At 45.0% G+C, this 25880-nt stretch overlaps 1 protein-coding gene across 2 annotated transcripts in view; it reads left to right on the top strand.

Annotated features, from left to right (window-relative positions):
• Positions 1-6087: 6087 nt before the first annotated feature.
• Positions 6088-25880, top strand: part of SLC15A2 (solute carrier family 15 member 2) — a 150709-nt gene continuing 130916 nt past the window's right edge. The window contains exon 1 of one of the 2 annotated variants that reach the window (XM_085584205.1): positions 6088-6177. The gene's annotated coding sequence lies outside the window, so the exon portion shown is untranslated. Of the gene's footprint in view, positions 6178-6895; positions 7049-25880 lie in introns of those variants that run through there. The other variant, XM_085584204.1, reaches the window with a different exon arrangement.

Raw genomic sequence — 25880 nt, 5'->3', positions numbered from 1 at the left:
GATCCAAATCACCACCCTGTGGAAACAGTACATGCTCATGCTGCACAAATCTCCCTAAACCCAACAAAAATACATGTGAGATTATCTGTGTCATACAGGAGAATGATTGCTGCCAGGTAACTTCAGCTGCTGTTCAGTGGGAGCAGCTCTGTGGTGGGAGGCTGACAAACAGCCAGTGTCCATGGGATATGTGTAGGCAATGATAGATTGATCTGATGTTTTCTGGGACTTTGAGAGCAACACCCAAGCAGTTGGGTGGAAGTGCTGAGACTACAAACTGCTCCCTGCTGTGTGGTAGCTGTGAGTCTCCTGGGTCTTATCAGCAGCTCACACCACACAGAGACCTCCTGCCTGATAGAGATGCTCAGCTGCCAAGGGGCTGCCTCACAGCTGTGTTTTCTTCACCTTGTGCTTCTTTGACAAGAAGGATGGGCTGTACAGACAGTAAATTTGTTTTCCAAGCTAAATGAAAACTGTAATTTCAAGCTTGCTTGCCTTGGCACTTCTCACAGCTTTCCAGTTCACAGGAATACTGGCAGGGTGCTCATCAGGGAGGGAAATAGTTTGGTCATCCCACAATAAGGTGAGGTGACTGTTCTGGGTAGTGCAGTCGCTCAACAGCAGGGATCCTCACTGCTTAGACTCTGCTCAGGTGACAGAGCCACACAATTTAACACCCAATCAGCTTGTGCTACTACAGTGTTCCCAGACTGCCACAAGCCCAGTTCTAGTGAAATCAGGCCACTTGGCCTCACAAGTTTCTTTTCTACCATGCTAGCATGATCTCTCCTCCTCCCTTCTCATGCAAGAGTATTTATGCCACAAGTCTCTCACTCTACTCTTCATGTAGCTATTCTGTATTGTTTGAGTTGATGCAAGAGTATTTTACATCATTACTATGTCTCTTCTGACAAAAGAATGAGGCCCAGCCTTCCTAAAAAGGTGCCAGTTTTGAAGCATAAAGACCATCTTAGAAGGGAGACAAGCCTTGGAAACCACACCTGGTAGCCCTTTTCCCTCTGGGTCTGAGTTAGTCACACATCCAAGCTCACAGTCCTGTCAGGACATAACCCACCCAGTGGCATGGTCTCCCAGCCTCCAGCGCTACTGCCCATGAAGAAAGAAAAATCATAAAGTATAAATGTTTGAGTCACAAACAAAGGGTGGGTGAGTAGGATTAGGTGAGGCTGTGCTGACTAACCCACCCCAGCAATAGGCAAGTATTGCTCCCAATTTTTCCTGAAGGAAATGGATCTGGCTGTGTTAAAGCTCAAGGTGGTGGTAAAAGGTGCATAAACATCTTATCTCTGATCGTGGGCCACCCTGCCAAAATTATATCCCAGGCCTGGATCTGTCTGGATTTAGACAGAGACATCACAAAATCAGTGATAAAAAGCAAACCAGGAATATATCATTGTTGCTATTGCATCTGACAGTCAAATCCCTTGAGGCAGAAACAAATTTATGTGTGGCCCAAAATGACTCATTAGGAGCTGTTTCAAACAATTGATGTCTTTGTATTGAAAAGGCAAGTCCCAATGAAACTGGCAAGGACACAGTTTCAGATTACTTTATACTCTGCTTTGTAAAGCTGTATGCAGGGTTAATGACAATTTAGCATTAATTGTCTATCACTGGCAATTTGCAGAGAGACAATTGTCTGACTAGAACCTTGTTCCTGCTTTTAACATTTCTAGCTCTTAAACAACAAAACAACTGGAAATTAGAGCACTGCTTTCTCAAATTACTTTATCTGGGCTTTCAGGGTATGATACAATTAAGTATTTAATTGTGAGGCCCTCTATGGACAGTGTAAAACGTATGTATCCTCAACCATGATGCAGCCTCCCTAGAGTGTGATAGCTGTTTACTAGCAACCAGCAGTGCCAAGCTGACATGGAGCTGGGAGGAAACGAGATGGTCAGGGCACCTTTAGCAGTAAAGCAGCTTACCTGTTCAGTGACGCTAACAAACAGATGCAGAAATACAAAAGTGTGGCTTCTTATCACAAGCAACACGTGTGAGCACGGTCTGAGACCTGGCTGCTTTGAATTTCCAGGAATTAGCTGGTAATGCATTAGCTGTGTTAAGATAAACTCCTGTGTCGGCAAGACCTGCTGTTAACTCTCCTTTGTGTGTGTGTGTGTGTGCGCTGAGATACACTCTGAAGGAGCATTTGGTGCTGTAGGTTTTGGTCTCAGCTTCAGCAAGATAAAGACAGCCCTTACACAGCAGTTGTTCAGTGAAGGCTGAGTGGTTGATAAATTTCATTTTTCATTTACAATGGTTTTAAATGCCCTTGAGTAGGAACATAGATTTTTAATTCTGACCATTATTTAAATTATTTGTAAAATTCTAACTGACTTCCATCTGATTAAAATGACAACTTGAATTTACAAAAATCCAAGTGGCTTTCTTCAGGGCATGGAAAATTAATTTCCAGGAGGATTCAATAAATGAACAATGATGTCCACAGTCCCTGTTCTTAGCTTATTTTGAATGACTGGTGTGGTTTGCTCTTTCTGCTGATTACCAGCAGGACCATTCATCCCTATGCACAAGCACAGCTGTCAGTGGGAAGAGAGTAAAGGCTCTGGAAGCCCCCCTTCTCCTGGAGGTTTTGGTGCCTGGACATGGATTGAGCTAGAGCTACTCCTCAGATTTTCTATTTTTTTTAGTTGCAATTAGAGGACACCCCGATTGGTAAACATTTTGCATTTCATGTGCTTGTAGGTTTCCAAAAACCTAAACTTGGCATGCTGAATAGTTCAACCTATTTGACCAGACTGACCCCCAAGTTTGATTTGTACCCTCTCTGGGCAAGCCTTTGCTTAAGCTTCAGTTCCTCCAGATACAGACATTTCCAGGAGCTTGTCTTTTCCCAAAGAGCTATAGTCAAATACTGGTGACATGCATATATAACTTCCCTTAAAACTGGTGTTTCAGCACACAGCACTGGGGGAGCAGTTTGTGGCATTTGTGTGCAAGACAAGAGATGGTGCTGTGTTTGGGAAGAGTTTGACTCTCTGGACTTGTGGTCTGCAAAGAAATATGAAGCTATTTGGTTTGGGGCCTCTTCCCACAATTTTCTCAAATCTGTTATTTTTACATGCTTCATACTTTTCTTTTTGTGCAGCCACAGCTTGCTGAGGAAGACAGACCATTTTTCCACAGCCTTAGACTGAGAGTGACAGAACCTCTGGGGCTTGGGATGGGAAGCAGCCCCATGAGAGCTGGTATTGATATTGATTAGAACTCAGAGAACTCACAGGGCTTCCCACAGTTAGTCCATGGAGCAGTCCAGAGCAAGACCTTTTACTAATGGATTTCTTAATGACTTCCTGGGTGCCACCAGATCCTCTATCCAAGACACTGAGAATTGGGCACCTAGAAGAGGACTGCTAGCATTGACAGAAAAAAGAAAGACAAATAAGAGTGGAGGTTTTTGGAACATGTTTTCCCTGGGGGAGCTCTGGAAACAGCTGTACAAACACTCAGAGGGCAGCTGCATGTGCTCATATGCAGTGGGCTCGACTGCCTGCCAGGTCACACTGAGCCATGACCATAAGCTTTGCTACCCTGCTTCTCACCAATTCCTACTCAAGGACCTTCCCCTGCCTTTCTCCTCCAGTGGGGATAACAAGCCTTGGCACTTAGGGCCAGGTGCCAGACTCAGGAGCTGCCCAAAGTTTTGTTGTATTTGAAGAATGCCATGTTTGGGATCTCCAACTCCCTTTTTAAAAGCGCTCTTGATGTTTCAGTTCATCTTGTGATGTTGTTTGCCACTGCTGAGAAATTAGACCTTGCTGTTGATTTACACATGTATGTCTACATATAGGTAAGATGAGAGTAAATCCTGAAGGGAACTACTTCCTTCCTCTGTTCCAGCAGAGACTGCCATGAGTCCCAAGGACTGCTTTTCCAACAGAAGCCTTGAAAGAAAAACATATTCTAAAGAAACAGACATGTAAAACCCCCTAACTTTAGCCTGGAGAGAAAGAGGCTCCCAGGAGACCTTCTTGCTCTCTGCAAACAACCTGAAGGGAGGTTGTAACCAGGTGGGGGTTGGTTTCTTCTCTCAAGTAAGAAGTGATATGAGAGGAAATGGCCTTGTGTTGTGCCAGGGGACGTTTAGGTTGGATACTGGGGACAATTTCTTCACTGAAAGGGTGGTTAGGCATTCGAACAGGCTGCCCAGGAAAGTGGTGAAATCACCATCTCTGGAAGTGTTCAAAAGCATGTGGATGTGGCATTTTGGGACGTGATTCAGTGGGGCTGGGTTAACAGCTGGACTTGGTGACCTTAGAAGTCCTTCCCAGCCTTAATGGTTCTAAGATTTTACTCTGCATTTTTGTTGCTTGTGAGAGGAAAATAACTCCTGCAATTCCCAAGATCTGCTGCAAGCACCTCACCCCACAGTCACCCTTACAGAACTCCTGACACAGCCTGAGAGCACCAGGTTGGCAACGAAGCTGTTTTGCAATGGCTCAGCAGCCATTTAAAGATCTGAAGGTAGTGACGACTGATGAGAGTGGCAGAGAAAGTGCAGAGAGCAAAGATAAACACCCTCCTGGCCACAGGTCCTGGCACCCGCGGGGGCCCTGGCTGCTCCCTGCTGGTGCTCCAAAACTTCAGCAGCAAATGAAGGCTTTCCTCAGGCCTCTGGTCAACCCTGCCCACTGCAGGCTGCCCTGACACAACCTGATGTTTCCCTGCCGGGGTGACCCCATTCACTCCAGTTCCCGAGCTCCTGTTCCCGTGGAAGGGGAGCTCTGCTCTGGATGTTGCCATCCCCTGGAGGCCGGGGACAGGCCAGGGGCTGACGGGGCCAGGTTGGGGACTGGTCAGGGCCAGGCTGGGGCCAGGCCGGGGCCAGGGTGAATCTCCCCTTGTGCCCCAGCTCCGTGCCCAGCAGGTGCCCGGGACAGGCTGGGTGGATCTCCCCTTGTGCCCCAGCTCCGTGCCCAGCAGGTGCCGAGGACAGGGCGGATCTCCCCTTGTACCCCAGCTCCGTGCCCAGCAGGTGCCGGGGGCTGGTCGGATCTCCCCTTGTGCCCCAGCTCCGTGCCCAGCAGGTGCCGAGGACAGGGCGGACCTCCCCTTGTACCCCAGCTCCGTGCCCAGCAGGTGCCGAGGACAGGGCGGATCTCCCCTTGTGCCCCAGCTCCGTGCCCAGCAGGTGCCAAGGACAGGGCGGATCTCCCCTTGTGCCCCAGCTCCGTGCCCAGCAGGTGCCCCGGACAGGGCGGGTCTCCCCTTGTGCCCCAGCTCCGTGCCCAGCAGGTGCCGAGGACAGGGCGGATCTCTCCTTGTACCCCAGCTCCGTGCCCAGCAGGTGCCGAGGACAGGGTGGATCTCTCCTTGTACCCCAGCTCCGTGCCCAGCAGGTGCCAAGGACAGGGTGGATCTCTCCTTGTACCCCAGCTCCGTGCCCAGCAGGTGCCAAGGACAGGGCGGATCTCCCCTTGTACCCCAGCTCCGTGCCCAGCAGGTGCCAAGGACAGGGTGGATCTCCCCTTGTACCCCAGCTCCGTGCCCAGCAGGTGCCCCGGACAGGGCGGGTCTCCCCTTGTGCCCCAGCTCCGTGCCCAGCAGGTGCCGGGGCCAGGGTGGATCTCCCCTTGTGCCCCAGCTCCGTGCCCAGCAGGTGCCCGGGACAGGCCGGCCACGGCCGAGGAGCCGGCGCCATCTCCTGGGCACGGCTGAGGGGGCACAGCGTGGGAAACACCCGCACCGCGGCTGCGAGGGACATGCAAGGGCGGTCGAAGAACAGCCAAATAGATTCTCTCAGCCGGCGGGTCCCGCTGGCCTGCCAGGAGCTGGGAGGAGAGGCGGGCACGCAGGAAACCCCTCAGAGTCGTTCTGTGGTTCGTATCTGTGCTCCCTTCCCTTTCCTCACCCGGGGGCTTTTGTCCCTTCCAGACCGGTGCTTCTCAAGCCGCTGGGCCCGGGGCAGAGAGCCCAGCGTGGCAGCGGGTGCTTTGCCAGCCGCGCAGAACGCGCCGAGGGCCGGCCGCGGCTCTGGCCCGGCCGGGCTCCGCACCGGGCGGCGACGGTGGCAGGAAAATGCACCAATCTCACTGGTGAGGAGCCACGGGAAGGGCGCTTTTCCTGGGCGAAGGCGGAGGATGTGCTGTGCCGGCACACCGGCCGTCAGACACGCGTGCTGAGGGCTGGGTGAGTACCCGGGCCCGGCGCTCCCCTGCTGCCTTTTCCAGGCGGGATTGGGTTTGTGCCAGGCAGGATTGGGCTTGGGACTGGTGGGACCTGTGCCTGTCTATGCAGTCATGCCCACAAAGTTTGTGAAGGTATTCAGTAGAGATCTTACTTGCACTTAAGACTCCCCCGAATTCAGTGCCTCTCAAGGATGCTAATCTCATGCTGAGATTTCTCCGAGCTGTAGGAGTTAGGAAGAGGCATGGGACACTTCATCCTTGTTCCTTCAGTTTACCCAGGGTCAGCTTCAAGGGGTTTTCATGGCTGTTATCTGATGGATCAAAAAGAAATCTCATCAGCACATCCTCGCCCTGGTAACTGCTACTCTGCATTGAAGGAGGTGGTCTTCAATGAGTGAGGCAGCTAAATTACCAGTAAGAAATAGGAGATTTACACAAGTGAATTGCATTTCTTGGCTAATATACACTGATGATGAAAGTCTGGCCTAAGCATAAGTTTTGGATATACTATGTGGGAATGCATAATGAATATCATGGAGCCATTGCTTCTGTGCCTTTAGAAGGGACTAACACTTCCCATCCCACCCTTCTGCCACCCTCCCGCACTGTGAGCCCTCTGCTCCAATGCCTGTCTCTCACTAGGTGAGGGGATGACATCTTGCACAATGCAGCTGTTGGATCTGGTGCTTTTAGGCACCAGAGAGCATTTCTGCTGATGACTATTCCTGGCAGGATCCCCTGTGGTGGCACTTCTGTTGAAAAACAGGAAACTGTAGAAATAAATCTCTTCCTCTCTAGGGTGTTTTGTGGTTAAGCAGAGTTGCAATGCAAGGGATAACTTTTGCCTTGCCATTGGCTTGGTGTGACTGTAGGTAAGTAATTTCTTCTCTCTGGAGTAACTTCATGTCTCTGAACGTCTGAGAAGCCTGTTTCTGACATGAAAAATTGGATGTTGAATCACTTGTGTAGCGGTAAAGGAGTGTTTTGTTCTTGTTCAGTTGTCTTTTATTATTTACTGCATCAAAGAAGAAAGTGGTGGAGGTGATTAGCATTGGGGGAAATGCCTTCTGAGGAATATGAATTCACTGAAAAATACAGTTTTGCAAGATAAAATTATTTGTGAGTCTGGGTTGAGTTCAGTGAATTGTTTTGGGCAAAAATGAAGACAGAATTTTTTCAAGGAAGGGTTTTTCTGACAGCCTCAGAATAAAATGTGACACATTTTGTGGAAAGTGATGTTTGTTTAAATCACTGCAATTTCTAGGAAGGAAAATGGGACCTGTAGTGTGGCCTGGAGGAGGGAAGGGCTCAGAGTTGACTGAAAAAGCCTGAAAAAATGTCTTAAACTCTCTGAGGTCGGACTAATTTATGGATTATGATAATTTTTTTTTTCTCAGCTATCATTCAAATCTCTGTGTCCTCATCCTGATAAACCTGGACTGATGAGAGGACTCCCTGACACTTATTGTAGAGTTAGGGTTTGATGCTGCTCCCACCTGCAGGAAGAATTTGGCTTGCACCTCAATGAAGAGCAGTGGAGTGATATCAATTTCTAAAGAACTATTTGAAACTGTTGACTGTATCCTGTAGATGGGCTTTAGGATAGGGAGTGAGCCCCCAGAAGGGGCTGCCTTCCTTTCCTCATTGAGGAGGAAGTGCTCAGCATCATCCTTTACATACCTCTGACACACAGCTTTGTGTAACTGCAGGACACTGGGAGGGAGCCCTGCTTTCTGAGGCAAACAGTGCCAGACTCAAGCTGTTTTCAGTTGTGTTGTGTCCCTGCTGTGTTCTAATCTGTTTGAACTGCAGATAGATTGTTTTATAGGGAAAAGCTCCTAACAGACAAATCCTATCTATCTGTTAGTTTGGTAACGAGCCCTAAAAGTCTTGGAGGACGAGGGAAACATTGCTGCAGCTATGCCCCAAGATTTGGTGGTGACAGTGAGGTCTTTATGTTGGGAAGCACTGCTTTTTTTTTTTTTTTTTTTTTCCCTTAAAGTTGGGGGACTTGGCTTGGTGACAATAGTTGTTTGTGTTTCAATGTGCTGATGGGGAAATTGAGGGGTCCTTCTGTAAGGACTTGATTAGTAAGGGTCAGGAGCGATGAAATATCTGGAAGACATGTATAACATCATCTTAAAAGCCTGGTTTATCCATCAAATGTGCATGCCAACGAAGAAGCATTCTCTCCTACGTGCTGGATAGCATCTGGGTGTCCCTGACGCAGCAGTGATCGGGGTGAGCTCTGCAAGGACAGCCCGAGAGTGACACCGCTGGTGCAGCGGGCAGCCGCGGGGCTCACGGAGCGAGCACACGCCAGTCCCCGGGCTGGCCAGGCAGTGGCACTGAAAGCAAAGCTAAGCCCCGGCCGCCAGCCCTGGCAAGGTGCGTGCTGCTGCACGGGAGGTGCGGGGCAGGCGCTGTGCTGGGAGGCTGGAGCGGGGACTTGGAAGCAACGTCAGCTGCAGTTCGCAGAGCACACGGAACGTTCTCTGTCCCTTGCCATTTGGCAGTTTGCTCTGTTAGCCCGAGGGCTCACAGTGTACATCTGCATCCCAGCTGGTTTCCTGGGGCTGTAATTCACCGGGGCTGTCACCAGAGGAAAGCGAGGGTCTTTGTTGCTTGCTCAGTTTGCCTTGCAGAATGACAGACTTCAGCTTTCCCTTCTGCAAGAGAGGTGTATTTTCAGCCTTCTTTTTATTCTGCCTCATTTGTCCCATGAATGAGATGCTGACTTGGCTCTTGAGTGTATCTGCAGAGTGCCTGGGTGCAAAGAGAAACTGGAGGCAGAAGTGTTGTTAAAAGCACATGAAAGGAAGGGAGTGTCTGCATGGCAAAGGTTCTCGCTGTAGTTAGTGACAAAGGCAAAGATTTTCTATTGATTTTCTAAATTGCAGAGTAGGCACAATGCAACAAATGGTTTTGAACGGTTGTACTTGAAATAGCTGAAAATATTTTGATGAAATAATTTTGTTCAAGTTTCTTGAAAAGGATACTTATCAAAAAATACTTTTCAAAATGGGGGGTGGTTTTGATTAAACTCTACTTGGATCAAGGATATAGAGAGAAATGATTGCATACTCTATTGCAGTACAGAGTGTGGGAGTTAACAGGACAGCAGGAGTTGAGAGAGAATTCTGGATGTGAGTTTGGACGAATGTATCCCAACTTTGTGTACCAGGCTGGGTTTTTGGGGTCAAGTTTTTATCAATTCATCCTATTGAAACAGTTCCACTTGGTAGAAGAGACTCCTGAGGGAGCTGGGTTCAAGTCACTGACTGAAGCTGTGATGTTTATGGAGTGTGAAGAAGCTCCAGCAGCAGAGATGGTGGCATGCCCAGTAGCCTGCTTGGAGGAGACCTGCTGGAAAATCATCCTGGACTTGAAGAGTCTCACCCTCTTCCAGTTGATAGCCCTTCTCCACTGGGGTACACATGCATTTCTTTCAGAAAAGATTTGAGAGGCTTTGCTTTTATTTTAAAATGGGATTTTCAAAGTTGCAAAAAATCTCTCTTGGGTTGGTAACCCATTTTCTACCCAATACTTGTTTCACTAGAACAGCCACGTGAGTGAAATGCAGGTTTTACTGTGCTGTATGTTCATATCTGTGCAGTATCTAATGGAATAGGACAATTAAATTCCAACTCAGTAGGTTTCTCTAGTTTCCAGATAAATTCTAAATTGGGAACATTGCCCAGAAAGCTTGCTAGAAATCTTTGAAAATACATGGACATAAGTTTCCTTTTAAACTATTAGATATTATCTGTGAAATAAGCAGGTGAGCACAGAGCAAGCTGAACCCCTGACCTCCTCAAATGAAAAAGTCTCTTTGGGTGAATCTGAATTAAAATAACCTCACTGGATGGGCAGGCTCCCTTTCTGCTTTGGCTTTGCAGATCAAACACTGTGGATACAAACAATCTTTCCAACGTAGTATCCTGTTTCAGAGCACCATCCGCCTTGTTCTTGTACAATACCTCCCTCACTGGTGCTACAGCTATCCCCCTCCCATGTGTAGGGACAGAAAGGGTGATGGGCCAGTGCAGATATACTCTGGGTTGCCAGCTGATTCCACTGGTAGATCACTTAGTGCCCCAGACTGTCTGAGTTTGTGTGCAGTGTTGTTCAGGTTGTTCTTACTGCAACATCTGCTTGCCCACCTTTGGTTGCTTTTAAGTGCTGTTCTTTCCTCAAGGTGTCTTTAAGGAATGCAATTACTGCAACTTGACTTCCTCTGATTTTCTAACCTCTGAACAAGAAATCAATTTTGCCTGGTGTGTTTGGCCTATAAATGAGCAGAAGAATCACAGGATTTCAGTTAGCAGTGGTCTGCACTCTGCATCTGCCATGTCTGCAGCAGTGAGGGACTGTGCAAAAAGGACCTCAAAGAAGCCTCCATTTTGGCCTGTGAGGTCCTGTGGCTTTGTGTAAGCATCATGTAGACAGACCCTGAGACAGGAAGGGATGGAACCAAAGGGACTCAGTCTGTCCTAAAATACAAGCCAAACCTGCTTGGGATACAGAGTGCAATTTTTCTTTTACTGCTAGCTCCACACTGCTTGCCAGGCAGGAGGGTTCAGGCAAAAACCTCAGCTCCTGGCAGTCCCAGCTTGGCTGCCTGTGCCTTATATCAGCATTCCCCTCACCTAACAGGTATATTGCTTTCCTCCTCTGCTGTCTGTCTCTGATTGATGCTGTCATTTGTGTATTGAGACAACCAGAGCTTATAAATCCTTCCAAATACCCTGTTATTAAAAAGGGATCTCACCTTCAGCTTCAGGTGGTGAGATGGGCTCATTATGCTTCTGTTTGTTAGCTGTGCTTGTGCAGGCAGTGTCTCTTGAGGCTGGAGATAGCATGTGGGTGTGTGGTGTAACACAGTCAGGGAGTAGTTGCATTTGTCAAGAGGCATCTGGAGGGCTGTCAGAGGTTTCAAAGGCAGCAGCCTGCAGAAATTGAGATATTTGCACCTGCACTGGGAGGGCTGGCAGTGTGGAGACAGGCATTTGTGACTTCCGAGTGACTGCTCACTCCAGAGCAGTTCAGAGTGATGGCACCATCCCAAGGACCCTTTGTTGTTGTTTTTCCTTTCCTGTGGCTGAGGAGTGTAAAACTCCTCAGTGAAGATGGGTGTAAAACTAGAGGTCCAACTTAGCAAGTGCTAAGTCTGCGTCACAGAGCCTGTTTGCAGGGCCAGGAACAGCCAGGATGAGCAAGGCAGGCACTGTTATGAAGAAATGAGAAGCTCTTTATCCTGTTTCTCTTGTGTCCTAAGGTCTCTGCTTCTGTAGGGGAGGGCGGGTGTGGACTAGCTGTATACCAAACCTCACTTACAGGCTGGAATACAAAGGTATTTATGAGAAGAATCATCCATGTACAGATTTAGCAGTATTGACTGTCTACTTTATGTCAGCTCCAAAAAACCATAAAGCTGAGGCAAATGTCTATCTCTGTGCCCAGGTGGATTGAGTTTTCCTGCATTCTGAAGGTTTCTTCCCCATTTTTTGTTATTTTGCCTCAGGCAGAAGGGTCTGTTTTAGGGCCAGTGCAATAACTATCATCATTTTGTCAGGCTGACACATCAGTATGGTGCCAATCATGGTTATAGAGACTCTGGGACCACTTCATCACAGCAGCTTCACTCTAAGGCTCCTTTTAATCTTCCCTAATAAAATTTAAATGACAGTAGCTGTTCCAGTCATGAACCAAGAAAAACCTCTTGTATTATTTCCTCCTTTTTTTTTTTTTCTAGTGTTGGATTCTCTGTTTTATAGTGACTAATTTATATGAGAGCTTACATCTTCCAGAGATGGCTATGTGAATCTGAAACAAGTGGCTCTTCTTTTTAGTGACTCTCTTCTTAGCAGATAGGATTTTTCCAGAAGGATTTGGAAAATTATGTAGTTGGGCCTTTGCTATCTTCATCATAATCCAGGCTGAGGTTCCTGAGACTTATGGGTGGTTTTGACCAGGAGCTGTTACTGAGCTTGGATAGATATTTGCTTCAAGTTTTTCTAATCAGCCATGAGAGATCTGACCCACTGGTGATGCTGAGGTACCTGTCAGTCCCACATTAAATGAGTTGAGCCAATTCTCCTCATATGCTTCCACTTTTCTCTGCTCCCAAGCAGAAGATGGTAGAAGGAGAAGTTTAACAAAACTGCACAACCATATCTGTTTAAGCATGAGTGGCATTAAATAGCCTGCCCTACTGGGAAATGGGCCTGCCACTTGGAAGGAGAGTGGTTTTTATCAGATTTTTGGATCTTGCAGGCTGCACAGTCCACAGACTTGGACCAACCCCTGAGAAAAAAAAAAAAATGGCGCTAAAAGTCAGCCCACAGAAGACAGTCTCAGCCTTCCTAAAGTGTGAGGGGTCAGGGAGCTGTTTGGAAATCCTGTGGCTTTATCCTCTCTTTGAGCTGTTTCTAGCATTGAGCACAGTGGGATTGGAGCAATAATTTGGATTGTGCCCATACCTTTTGCTTATTTTTCATTTAACCTGCTGATGGCCTATGTCTTGTATTGCTTTTCAGATCCACTGAGAGTAATTGCTCATGACTGCATTAGTGGGAATGGATGTTTATGACTGATCCCTTGGTGGTTGCAAAACCCATCATGCTTCATCAAAACATAACACTCGCTGTTGTTCAAATAAGTATTTTTTTTCTGGTCTGTTCCTCAGTCTGTTTCTAGCAGAAAGCTGGAGAATGACCAGAATCACTGAGGCTGTCACAGTCTTGGGGGGAGGAAGGAAGGATGCTGCTGTGTGTGGGGGTGCCAGTCTGGTCACTGCCCTGGTCCAAACACCCCATGAGCGATGAGCTCGTGCTGGGGCTGTGTGCTATGGTAGGGAAGGTGCAGGGTTCTGGGCCAGATTACAAGCATTGCTATGTTCCCTCCATGTCATTCATAGGTCATGAAGCTGGAGGGAAGGCAGGAGACTGCACTGGTAATGTGAAATCCAAGTGCTGTGGCAAAGAGGTAGGAGATGGGGACTGATGTCATTAATCATTTCTCTTAACCTCTCATCCAGAGAATTTTCACTGGTCTAGTATGGGGAAGACCTGCTGCCGGTCCTTCACTAGCACAGACCTCCTCTTTGACATCAAGAGTTTTTCTTCCTTTCTTTTAGCAATTGGCCTAGTCTCACATGTAAAGAAAATGTCAGTGAATTCAATCAAGGTATCTTCCATCTCCTTTCTGTGTGCACATCAGGGAAGGTGATATCTTGGGCCTTATTAATACTGCAGCGGAGAAATGTCACTGACTCTGTGACACAAGCAGGCCTTGATTTACATGAGTGTGATAGAGATCAGACTGGGATCCTCAGACTTCAGCATCAAAGGCCTGCAGAGTTAGATTACATTTTCCTCCCTGGTGATGGAAATGAAGTCCTGGGGGGAAATGAGTTGTTTGGTCTCATCTGAATTCTTTCTGAAGTAGTGCTGCCTTCAGAAACTAACTGGCAGCCAGTGCCTCTCTTCTTGGCAGTCTTAGCGGGAAAAACAAGGAATTAGTGATCTGGGAATAACATTTTTGGCATTTCTCAGCCATCCATGTTATCTCATTTAGCTAAAAGAGGGATTGTTACCAGGAATATCTGTGTTGTCTGGGTGAAGGATGAGAGAGCATTTAGGAGACACACTCTGCATCCCAACCTCTGTCACTTTCTGGAGTCAATCCTCAACAGGCTGTCTTTGTACTTAAACTTTTGTTTAAGTTTCCTGTCTTTACTCAATATCCATGTCCTTCCATCACCCTACACCTTTCTCCATGACTGTTTGGCCCATATCCACAGGCATCATTGCCCTCTTGTGCTGATACCCTGCCAGCATGCCTTGCTTGAGACCTTTAGCAACAGTGCATGTTCTGGGAGACTTGCCCTTCAAAGACTTTTGGCCAAACTGTATCTGTCTCAAGAGCTTGGATGTTACAAGGCATCATCAGCTCTTTCTCTCCAAAGTTTCTTCCAGTTGGCTCATTCAGAAAATGCTGCCAAGACTGGTATTTGTTTTGCTGACTGTTTTCAGTACTTAGTACTTCTCAAGGTTTGGGAGTTTTGGGGGAAAGTGAGCTAAGCTCATGTGTCTAAGGGATCCTTATGTGAAGGTAGGTATCCTGATCATTTGGCCTGTGGAAATTGTTTTTGTAGTGAGATGGGAGTTCTGGCTGCTGCTTTTGTAGGAGATGATTGTGAAGATCATGTATGTGGGTGCCTGGTGGCTGGACAGGACTTGATTGTTTGTGTGTAAGTGGTTCTCACCTATTTTTTATTTCAGTGGTGTTCTTGGGTAGCATTTATCATCACTTCTCTTCTGTAAGAAACTTTTTGTTTTAAATTACAGCAGAAACTAAAAAAAATATGGGAAAGTTGGCATACTTTCTATTTTTCCTCTTTCAGATATATGTTCTCCTACGGCATATGTACCTGCCTCATTCTAAACTGAAAATATCCCCCTAAGTGTTGTCTCCCCAGGGACCACCTTGTTCCCGTTGAGGCAGAACCAAAGTCACACATGTCATATGGATTTCTGGCAGCAGTCTGAGTAGTTCAGGAACTATTTTCAGGGTAGATGGGGACCTTGCTTCTCATTTTCAAGAGACTGAACCCTTTTGAGCTCAGTCTAACCCATACAAAGATTTTACAAGATACCTAAAGTTTGCTGCAGACTAAAGCCATGCAGAGATGCTTTATTGAGTCTATTGCTTTTCATGGTTCTCCAAAGAACATTATAAATGGTCAGTTTTGGAGCCTAACAGACCCCTACAGGGTAACTGAGACTCAAAGAGATACAGTAGCTCAGGAAACACCTTGTAAACCCATTTTCTTTTCTCTTAAATTTAAAATCCTGTACCCCTGTGCCTTTTTTAACCATGTGCAGTTTCTAGCAGAGAGCACACAGAATTCTGTTTATAGGGGACTTGGGTGTGAATTATTACCTGTGAAGCTTGCAGTCAAGGTAGTGGGTTATAATACTAATTAAGGTAAATGTCACAGCAAGAGCATGCTGACGTTGTCAGAATTAATGGCCCAGAGCATTACTACTTAGCACACCTTTAGAAGTTAATGGAATTGTATTAATTGGGATCTTGGAGGGATTGGGGGACACGGAGTACATCACTCCTGAGCAGTACCTCTGTTATTACATTAGAGCTGGAATAGCATCCAAGTTTCTCCTGCCTTTAACACCCCTTTTGCGCAACCATTTCACAAGTGGGTGTCTCTGATAGGGCCCAGGGGAAGATTGTTTGGTTCTAGGGTAAGAGGTGGAAAAGTCTGTTCCTGCTGTGGTTGCAGAGAATCACTCTGCCTCCAGAAACCAGTGCTGAGGACTGCCAAAATGCCTCTGGCACAATACTGAGGGGACGAGGAAATGTTTTCAAAAATACTATGTGCCCTTGTCCCTGAGTCTGATTCTACAAATTCATCTCCCCTCCAGAACGCTTGTTTCAATGGGCACAACCAGGATAGTGGTGCAAGACACAATGTCAGAGCACTTAAACAAAAGTGTCTGTCAGCAATTCCAAGTTCTTTTGGATGTTAGCCAGCTGTGTGGTAGCACCAAGTCTAGCACAAGGTGTGGTTACACCTAATGCAAACAAAATTCTAGTTTTGAAATAGGAAACAGCAAATCATGGAGGGCATTTGCTTTCCTTGGGGAAAAAAAAGAACAACCTGAAAAGCTGATACTTACAGAAAACCAAAACTCAGAACTTTTAGTTCATTGCTGTGAGCAGATGAGGAAAAGGAAAAAAGCCCAAGTTTTCTACTGAGGGTTTTGATTCTAAAGCAGAATGTTCTCATTTTCATCCAAGTTTTCCACATGGGGGAAATAATTTTTAAGCATCTCTCATGTAAAGTAATTAACCATAGATGAGAAATGGATTATTTCAGAAGAAAAGGAACACACACTATCTTTAGATAATGGTATTAAATCCATTGTGCACTGGAATGGAAGTTTTTATGATACTGTAGATTTTCTGTGTCATTTTATCCTTCTTGAGTTTAGATTTTAAAGAAATTACTTAACTATGATAAAACTTCTTTCTGTGTTAGCAGGAGTACAATTATTAATTGTCCTTTGCAATGTTACTGTTATGTAGGTTTGTGATTACTATTGACTAAATTTGTAGGATTTCACATTCTTTCCTGTGTTAGCATTGGGAAAAAATTCATATTTGCTAGAAACGATGATGATTCAATGTCAGCTCAGTCACCCACTGCATGGAAGTAGAAACAACAGTGTGGTTGAGCCAGTGCTGCCCAGATGGGAAGATCCCTCTTAGCTCCAACCTCAGAGGCTTGACTGCAGTATCTATCCAGGGCTCATTCCATATGGTGCTGGTCAGCTGAGCAGAAGCTGTAATATATGAGCTCTAAATCTGTTGCAGGCTTCCTGCATGATGTTGGACACACCTCAGCCTCACTGCTGGGTCTGCTCTGCAGCCTGTAACTGGCTGCAAGGGAGGGCAGGATTTTCCAGCAAAAGCCTTTCTGCTTAGGGCAGTTTTTCTCAGGGCTTGTTACCCTGACCTGAGGCTGCAGAACTGCTTTGCTCCCAAGCAAGCGCAAAGCGCTCCTGGCTGTTTAAATCTGTCGCAGTTCTGTTTGAACTGTAAGATTCCTCTGTTCCTTAGAGGAGTGTGTTGTAAAACAGTGACATTTGTTAAATGAAGAACAGGTAGGGCAAGGACTCCATCAGCTTCAGGAGACAGTGAGTAATGATCTCTTAATATCTGAGAGTTTTAAAGCTACTATAATATTCTTCAAAGTCAGGATAGTGTGGTGAGGCCCCACACAGCTATCATGTGTTCCGGAGCAGGTTGCTGGTGAGCACGCAGCCAGACACTGTTCTTCAGCATCATCTCTGCAGAGGGAAGCATTAGTTGCTGTGCAGTGTGCATCACAGCCCAGACAGATTTATTATTTACTTGTGAACGTTCCTGTAGCACCCATCATTCAGCTGGTTACCTGCGCGTGCCAGACACTGCTTTGCACTTGGGATGGTGTCTGCTCTGCCCTCTTCCCAGTACAAATCAATGTGCTAAGCCTCACTGCATTTGGGAAGGAGGTAAAAGTTGCACAGCTGTCACCACAAAAGGAGGACTGGAGGGGAAGGTCATGTCTGTGATTGAATAGGAACCTGTGGTACAGCTGGATGTGAGTCTTGCTGTTTTGGATCCCTCTGACTTGTGATACCAGTGATCTCATATGTGGTGCCATGGCTTTGTGCTACTCCTTGGGCAAGGTCCTGGCTCTGCAGAGCTGAGAAGAAAAGACAGGGTAATGACTTCATACAGGCCGTTTCTTCCCCTCTTGTGTCGATGTCTTGAGCTGTCCTGGGCACATGCAGAATCTGCAAAGGCTTCCTTTCAGCCACCATGACCTCCGCTGCCATGCACAGCACAAGACTGAGCTGATCCTCATCTGTCACATTAAGATGTACATTTATGCTATTTGAAACTTGGCCAAATAACAACTAAGTGGTAATGAGCTGTGTGTTTTTGGCTTCAGAGTCTCTGGGACAGAGGGATGGAAGCAGAGAGACAATTTATATCCTCAAGTCTGTTATTTACAAGCAGCCATGCTCCTCATCTTTCTGTAGACAAATGGAAGGAGTTGTAAATTTGCCATATACAGTCCCTTGAGGTAATGCTTATGGGAAATATAATTTAAAACATTCATTTCTCCTGGAGAACTGAGCCTGAACTGCACTGCCATGGAAATAGGTACGAAACCCAGGAACAGGTGGATGCACTCCATAACATCCTTAGTATAAAGTATTTGCTATCCACATAGACACAACAGAAGAAGCAGGAGGGAAATTAGGTCTCCCGAGTCACAATTCACCTTATTAATCACTGCAACAGATGACTAGTTAAGGACTAATTAAGGGCTAGCTGTGGGTCAGAAGATGTGAAGCAGCTACCAAATAGACATGACAGCATTGTGCATTTGTTCCCTAACAGATCACATAAACCTGAAAGTGTACCCCTACTTTTAGTAGGCATAGGACTACTCACATTTTAGAATTAATCTGAAAAAGGGCTATACCTTGATTCTAAGGAAAAAAATCTTGTGTTTATGTCTGTAGGAAAACAAGCATTACTTGAGATAAGTATAAAGTGTGTGTGTCAGGATCAGGCCTATGCAGAAGCATTTGTTAGAGCAGGGGTGGTGAATTTTGTTTTCAAATAATCTGGTGTTTTAACATCATCACTCCTCCATGCCTGTGCTTACCACCCACATCAGTAGTTTGAGTTGAAATATAGCTATTTTGTACACTTTATCTGTTTTCCTTGCAAATCTTCTTTCCATCTGACATGGGGATTTTTGAGGGCTAATGTTAAAGTCAATAGATCCAATTAAATGGATTAGATTCCCTTTTAATTCTAGTAATTGTACCAGCTTGACTGGCGTTGTTACTGATTTATAAGGAATTGCCATTTGTGCCATGGACTTCTTCAGTGAAGGATGAAGCCAAGCCTCTGTAATACTTTAAGTCTCAGTTTCCCCTCTTCCACCTTCACAGTCTTGTTCCTTGGTGTGCCTGGAAAGAACCAAGTACAGTGAATGCCCAGTGTCTGCTCTGGCTCGTGGGTAGAGCTAATGACAGGTCCTCAGAGTCCCAGCTAAAGGTATGGCATGAGCCTTCTGGCTGTCCTGCTTAAAGCTTCCACTCATATCTGAAGCACATAATTTTTTTGTGCTTGAATATTATAATGAAGTATAGGGATAAGAATTTTCCTGTTTGTCTGGGACTACATGAAAGTAATGTTACAAGCAGATTGCCAAATTCTTTTGTGCTCTGGATCTGCCATTCTTCTGGTGTATACATGGATCAGCCATGCCTTGGAGTTCTGCAGGGCGTGATGAAATGGGGCTTCACAGGGTAGCTGCAGCAAACTTGTAGTCCTGGGGATGTCAGGGTTCTGCTTGCCTGCTGGTTCCCTGTCTTATAGGACACGAGAAAGCATGACGTGTACTGTTGCTACTGTAAAGGTAAAAAAGGGAAGTTTATTTTCTGACTCCAGCATTTATAGTTTTCTAAAGGTGACAGTGGATTGGAGGGTGCAAGTGCCACCTCTCCAACGACACTGGACAAACTACTAGTCTATCAAATTTCTCTGCCTCTATGAAGGAATGTAAAAACAATAAGTTATTTACATAAAGTGTCGGAGAAAGTTTGCTACAAGAATAAAAACTCAGAAGGCTTTAGAAAATCTTAAAAAATCAGAGTGACAGTTCTCCTGGTCCTGCTTGGGTATCTCAGTGCTGTGTTAATACACTGTGTTCTTTTGCTAGCACTGTTAGCTTCCTTAGATATGATGCTCCATTTAGGCTGTTATCTCCATTTCCCACATAGCTGTATAGGTGCATTTTCTCTTTTAACCGGGTGTTTCACATATCTGGCAATGGTGAATGCCCTGTATTTTCCACCACCACTTTTGTGGCTATCTGCACTTATTTGTTTCTCTCTCTCCCAGATATATTGTTTCTGTCATGACATTGGGTTCTTCTTCACTGCAAAGAGGCAGAAAGAAAAAATCTCTTCATAAATTCCCCCATTTCATCACTTGCTGACAACAATTCACCCCTAACATTTTTACTGGAGTAATTGTCTTGTTTACTCTCTGTCTGGTACAGGCTTGTCCATAGTGCATTATACTTCCTGGGAACCTCTCTGTAAGTCTGGTACTCAATATCTCTTTCTGGTTCCTTAATAATCCTCCTAACTCACTTTGCCTTGTTTTCATAGGTCTTCTAGTCCCCTTGCAGGTAGTTCATATCTTTAATACAATTCTCTTTATTGCTTGTACTCCTTTTTACCTTCTGGCCTAAAAACATTGCCCTCTAATGCCTTGGAGTTTGCTCCTAGTCTAGACTCCTGTAATTAGCACTGAGCTCACAAAAGGTGAAATAGTAATTTTACAGAGCTCCCCATGAACCTGTGCATGTGAGAGAGCATTCAGGGGCACAGCCTGGGTTTTTCTGCCCCCTAAACTCTCTGCCCTCCAAACTGTCTGCCCTGGATACCCCAAAGGCTCTGCTGTTTCTTTCCTTTTTTGTGGTCTATTGTTTTTTCAAGTAGTAACTTTGGCTTTTATTAGACCTGTTTGGCGTTTACCGTAGTGCAGCTTGGCCTGCAGGTGTCTTCTGCTTGCAGATAAGAAAGATGCTTCTCTGCTAGTACTAGGAGAGGCTGATATCTGCAGAAAGTCCAGCGCCAGGTCAGTGGATGCAGAGGGGTGGATTTGACTGGATGTTGTAAGGCATGTGGGAATTAACACTGGTCTCTCTACATGGAACCTTTTCAAAACGTAAGTGTCTAATAATGGTATTCAAGTATTGTACTAAAGCTGGAAAGAGCTCAGGAAATTCATGACTGATGGAAATTGATGCCAGGGTGTTCTGTAGATCAGGCTCTCTCAAAGCAAGCATGGATCCTCTTGTTAGTTTGTTCGGCTTCACGGGTCCCTTTTATATTTGACGTCATTGACTGTGTGTGCAGTTCTTCAGATGGACTTGGGACTGCTAACAGAAAGGGAACATCTCTATAGGCAACATGTTAACAATGCAACAATAAAAATCCTTTCTCCTTCACATTGCCAAGATAAAATGAAGTGGTCTCCATGTCCTTGACCTGTCACCCAAATTCCCATCTTGCTTTTTTGTCTGTGGCAGTAACAATAAGTGACCCAGCAGGATGGCTTTCCATTGAAGGAAGGACCTGGTAGCTGAAATTCTGTGAGGTTATTCAGAGAAGCAAAGATCCTGAGGAGCAATTACGTCTTTTCCTTAATGGCAAAAAAGCTATATCAGTATGACTTCATTTCTCTGCTGTGCAAAAGCTACAGATGTGCTTTTAAGGCCCTACAGGAGCTGGCATCTGCACAGTATGTCCTGTGCATTGTATTGCTCTGCTTGGGCACTGGAACTTTGAAACAAAAAAGCTTGCATTAAAGTGGGGGAGACCACAACCAAATAATACATAAGGACAGTACAGTGAGGATGTATGATTCTGGCATAACAACAAGAGTCAGTGAGGGCTTTGGTTTTGGAGAGGAGAATGGTTGCTAAGATCTCCAGGATACTTTGGTTTTGAGAACCAAAGTATGGCATGGAAACCTGTTTGCCTTTTTCCCTGGGTACCATTACAAAAATTAATAGATACAGGTACAAACCCAGTGTGTCAACTGAAGTTTTAGAGATGCTGTTTCATAAGAAGTTACAAGTAAAATTAATTTCAGTTGTCTGGGAAGTAAATGATACCCCAAGGCTATAGGGACACATTTGGTTGGTTAGAATATGAGATGCATTCTCCTGTCTCAGAGAGGGGGTATGTGTCTGATTTTCTGTTATTGATTATTAACATTTATGTTTTCTGTGTCTTGGTGGAAGAGACCAAAACAGAAATGGTGAGTATTCTGATTAGTTCCCCATGCCTACATTTGTGCATCACTTGGCATGCAGCCTTCTGAATCTTCGAGGGCAGAGGTCCTTTCTTCTCCCTGCAAGTCATCTAATGGCAGGCTGAGAAGACTTCATCTCTTCCCAAGGAAAGTGTTGGAGATGAGCAGGTAAATTGCCTGCCAGAAGAGCTGGTCTCCCTCCAATGGTTAGAAGAATTTTCTCAGTGAGAGTGGGTCTCATTGGATTAGACTACAGGTGTCACTTTTGTTTAGCTACAGGTATACGAGTGGTATCCCACATCTGTGCTCGCACTTGCAGAAATATATAGTGGGAGTTACCTGACTGCCTCTATGCTTGAAGACTGTGGGAATTCTTTTATTCTGTAGAACACAAGGAAGCACTGAAAGAAAAAAAAGTACTTTCCAATTTGAGCAGTTGAGGAATTAAGTGATAAGATAAAACTCCATAATTCTGATTTCCCTGTTAGCTTCCATCTTCTGATATTAAGCAGTTTCTGACATCAGTCATGAGAACGACTGGCTGTGGAGTTAATGCTGCACTATGCCTTGGAGCAGGGCACACCATAATTTCTGTTCTGTCTTTGTTTTGAGGATTCATAGGAATCTTGGACCTGAGGTACAGTCAGGGAGTAAAAGCAAGACAGGCATCACAAGATGATCCTTTTGAAGGGATTATTATTTCTTTTTCATTCTCGCTTTCAGAATAATCCATAGTCTTCCATTCCCAAGTCCTCATCAGTTTCAGAACATTTAATTAAAAGTTCATATCCATCTGTGCCTGGTGCCCTAGATAGCTTCTTCCTCCACTTTAAAGAGAAGCTAAATTTCCCTAGTGAGGATAAATGGGGAAAATATTAGGCCAAAGTGGGTAGATACATTTTCTGTGGAACATGTGGAGAAGGAAAGCGTATGTAGAAGTCACATCTCCTGACAAGACTGCTCAGGCAAGACATTAGTCACAGGCTGGGAGTCAAATGGCTTCCTGAGTAAAACCAGGAAACAGCAGTTTTCATCAAATGACACATTGCAGTGTGATAGTTTGGGGCAAATTGCTTGATGCATATGCATTTCAGCTTAACTCACTGTGAAATAAGGACAACACAGTGTTCACTCATCCCAAAAAGTAAATACGTAAGGAAGGTAATAAGTTTGCCACATATTCATGTCATGGAATGATTAATCAGAGTGTACTTGCTCTGAAGCACTGCTGCTTGATCTTGACAAACATATCATTTCTTATGGAGATACCTGGAAGCATCTACTTAATCATCCTGGATTTAAGAGGTTTTGCCATGTCCTGAGTGGGAGGTTCCATCCTGTTCATGAGGAGTGCTCCTGCCTTCTGATACATGACAATGAAATTTCTGTACTCAAACACTCCAAATACCAGATGCATGTTTTTGATGTGTGCCCTTGTGCCCATACATAGGGAAAACTAAAGAGGGTCCATTAATCCCTTAAACAGAAGGTTATTAAAATGTGAAGTCCACAGTTAAAGCTGTAAAGCCTGTTTCATGACTCATGTAGTAGTGTTCCCTCTATTTAATAAAGCTATTCATTGATCTGCAGCAGCAAACTGTACTTTTTGAGCATTTAAGTAATACTTCCACTTGGCTTCCAGTTTACGAGGCAGTTTAGTATTTCCCTGGGCTCACTAGTGCTGACTCTACACAAATTATGGTGTTGGGCATTTAGTCAGCATAGAAGCTTGAACAAAGTTATTGCTATTTTGTGCATAATATGGGAACATTTCCTTTTAGATATCTCCCCTTTGCCCAGCTACCTCCAATACCATTGGAATGTACCCAATTCTAGTAAACAAATCCAAAAGGAATGGGTTAATCCAAGTGAGTTACATAGGCAGCCAACATCAGAACACATGGCCAAAAGAGAACATGGTGTCAGATTTCTAAAGTTGACCTGACTGGTTCACCCTCTCTTCAGAGGCACCAAAGAACCTGGTGTATCATCTGGATAATGGGAAGAATTCAAACAGAAGAATCAGGTGTCTTTAAGAAAACTATTCAAGAAGGATCCATTGAACAAGAACTGGTAGTGTTTTTGTTTAGCCCTAAATGATTTGAAGATGATTTTTTATGATCCTAAAGCTGTTTTGGTTTTCTTTTTAGGTCAGTTCATGTAATGAGAGATATTGCTCCTGTATACAAACCTCTTATCTGTGGTCTTAGACCATGGCCATCGGCATGGTCACAGCTGGAGTCCTCTGTAGACAGCAGAAGTTCCTTGACCTTATCCAGTTGCCATCATGGCTGTTGAAAATCTGCCAGCACGCTGTAGCTGATTCCATGAGACAAAAATACCCTTCTTATAATAGTCCTTTCCCCAAGTGGATTCTTCTTCAGCTAAAAGCCCACTCTAGCCTGCATTATTTCAGAATATTTCAGAACGTGTTTTTTCTAGGATATTTCTGAACATTTTTGAGCCATTTCCTTTAGGTGGCAGTAGGAGTACAAGAATATTCAGCATTCCCGGTCCCCTGCGCTACTGCAATGACACAGCTTTGTGCTGAAGAATGTAAACCCAGTTTTGTCACCCCGTTCTTTTGAGAGTTTTAAAGTTGTTCTAAAAGTTTCAATGCCTTCTGATATTTACATATTTCAACTGAATTTTCTCATGCATGTTCATATAAATAATGATTGTTTTGCATTTTTTAAGTTCTCTTTATTTCCTTTTACATCTAGCTTACTTCTGTGAGTTATTTCGTGTTGTAGAGTAACACAGTTTTACCACTCTTTCATAGCCTAACCTACATGAAAGTTTATTTGCATTATTAGAGCAACTCTCTGATGAGCTGAAATCATGAGTCAAGACCCTGTCACCTGTCTGGGCAGTCCTTTGAGTCTCTGCATGTAACTGCTACGACACTGGACACTTAACAAGAATGGAAATGAACCCTGCTTAGGGGATCTATCTGGACTTGGTATTGTCTACATGTAACATTGTGATGGAGTGTGAAAGGCAAGGAGCTGGGAATGCTCAAGATTGTGTTGCATGTTCACCTGTTTTAGGAGTTGAGGCAAAACTGTCAATATGCTAAACACAGTTGCAATAGTGGCTAAATTGCAAATTCCCCATTTCTGGGATAGTGCTACTTTTTGCTTATCTGTTGGTAGGCCAAAAGATATCTCTATACCACCCCTCATTTTCAGATTCTCTTCCTTCCTGTTTGCTTTGGAAGGAAATTCCCAGCTGATGTATCCATCACATTTCTGGGAAATGCTTTAAAGTTTGTGGTATGCTTGTGAGACAAGGAAATATGCAACATCATTTTACTTTGAACACCAGTATGCTATGGGGTCTCTCGTGATGAGGAACTGGGACCTGGAGCTGTCAACTGTGAACTCCATAGAATGCCATTCAGGTATTTCCATCCAGCTGGAAATGAGCCAGTAACTCTCAGTACTGAGGGGCACCTGTCCCAGGGCACTGGCCTTGGGAAGCGAGGCAGAGGCTGAGCTTTGGCTGTTGTCTCTCCCACACCTGAAGTGACTGGGATCCAACAGAGATCTGTGCCTGGGGACCTCAAGCAATTGCTTGTATGCTGCTGTGTAAGAGCCTGCTCTGGTTCAGACCCTTGTACCTTCTGGACTTGTTAGCCTCAGACCTCATTTCACAGTGCTGCTGCAGAGGAGAAATGATGTCTATGTTGGTCCCCTGCCTTCTCATGAGGGCCTTGAAGTGGCCTCATCTTTTTGAGGAACAAGCAGATACACCTGTTGCAGTGACTTGTGAAAGCTGTTGGTATTGCTCCCAGTATCCTGATGTTCTCTGTCTTGCTCAAACCTCCTTCCATTCATCTGTCAATGAACAACTGCTGTTGCCTCACACCCTCCTGGAGCCTGGCCATTTATCTAGCTTTTATAGAGAGTAAATAATATGCTCGGTTATATGTCTGGAAATAGTGTTCTGTACAAATTCCTGGGGCAATCAATATACAGAGTCATTTTATGTTAGAAATAGCTTGTTCCAAATGGCCATATATATCTTTATTATACTGTAAATTCTCACACTGTCACTGAAAGCCACATATGCCTTAGTGCAGAGCTTTGGTTGCAGAGCAAGCTCTTTCCCTCATTCCATTTCCAAGTTTCTTTCTTTTTCCTCCAATCCACCTGGATCAAGGCTTAGAAATTGACTGAACTCTCCAATGCAGCTCCTTCTCTTTCTAATGCAAATGTGCTATTAGGATATTTTTCTCCCCTTGAATGCCCCATTGAAGCTCTTTTCCAAAAAAAACCCAAA

This window comes from Lonchura striata, chromosome 7 (genome assembly GCF_050655825.1).
Source record: "Lonchura striata isolate lonStrDom1 chromosome 7, ASM5065582v1, whole genome shotgun sequence".
In the NCBI taxonomy this organism is placed as follows: domain Eukaryota; kingdom Metazoa; phylum Chordata; class Aves; order Passeriformes; family Estrildidae; genus Lonchura; species Lonchura striata.
This window is presented reverse-complemented; position numbering and strand designations above follow the sequence as displayed.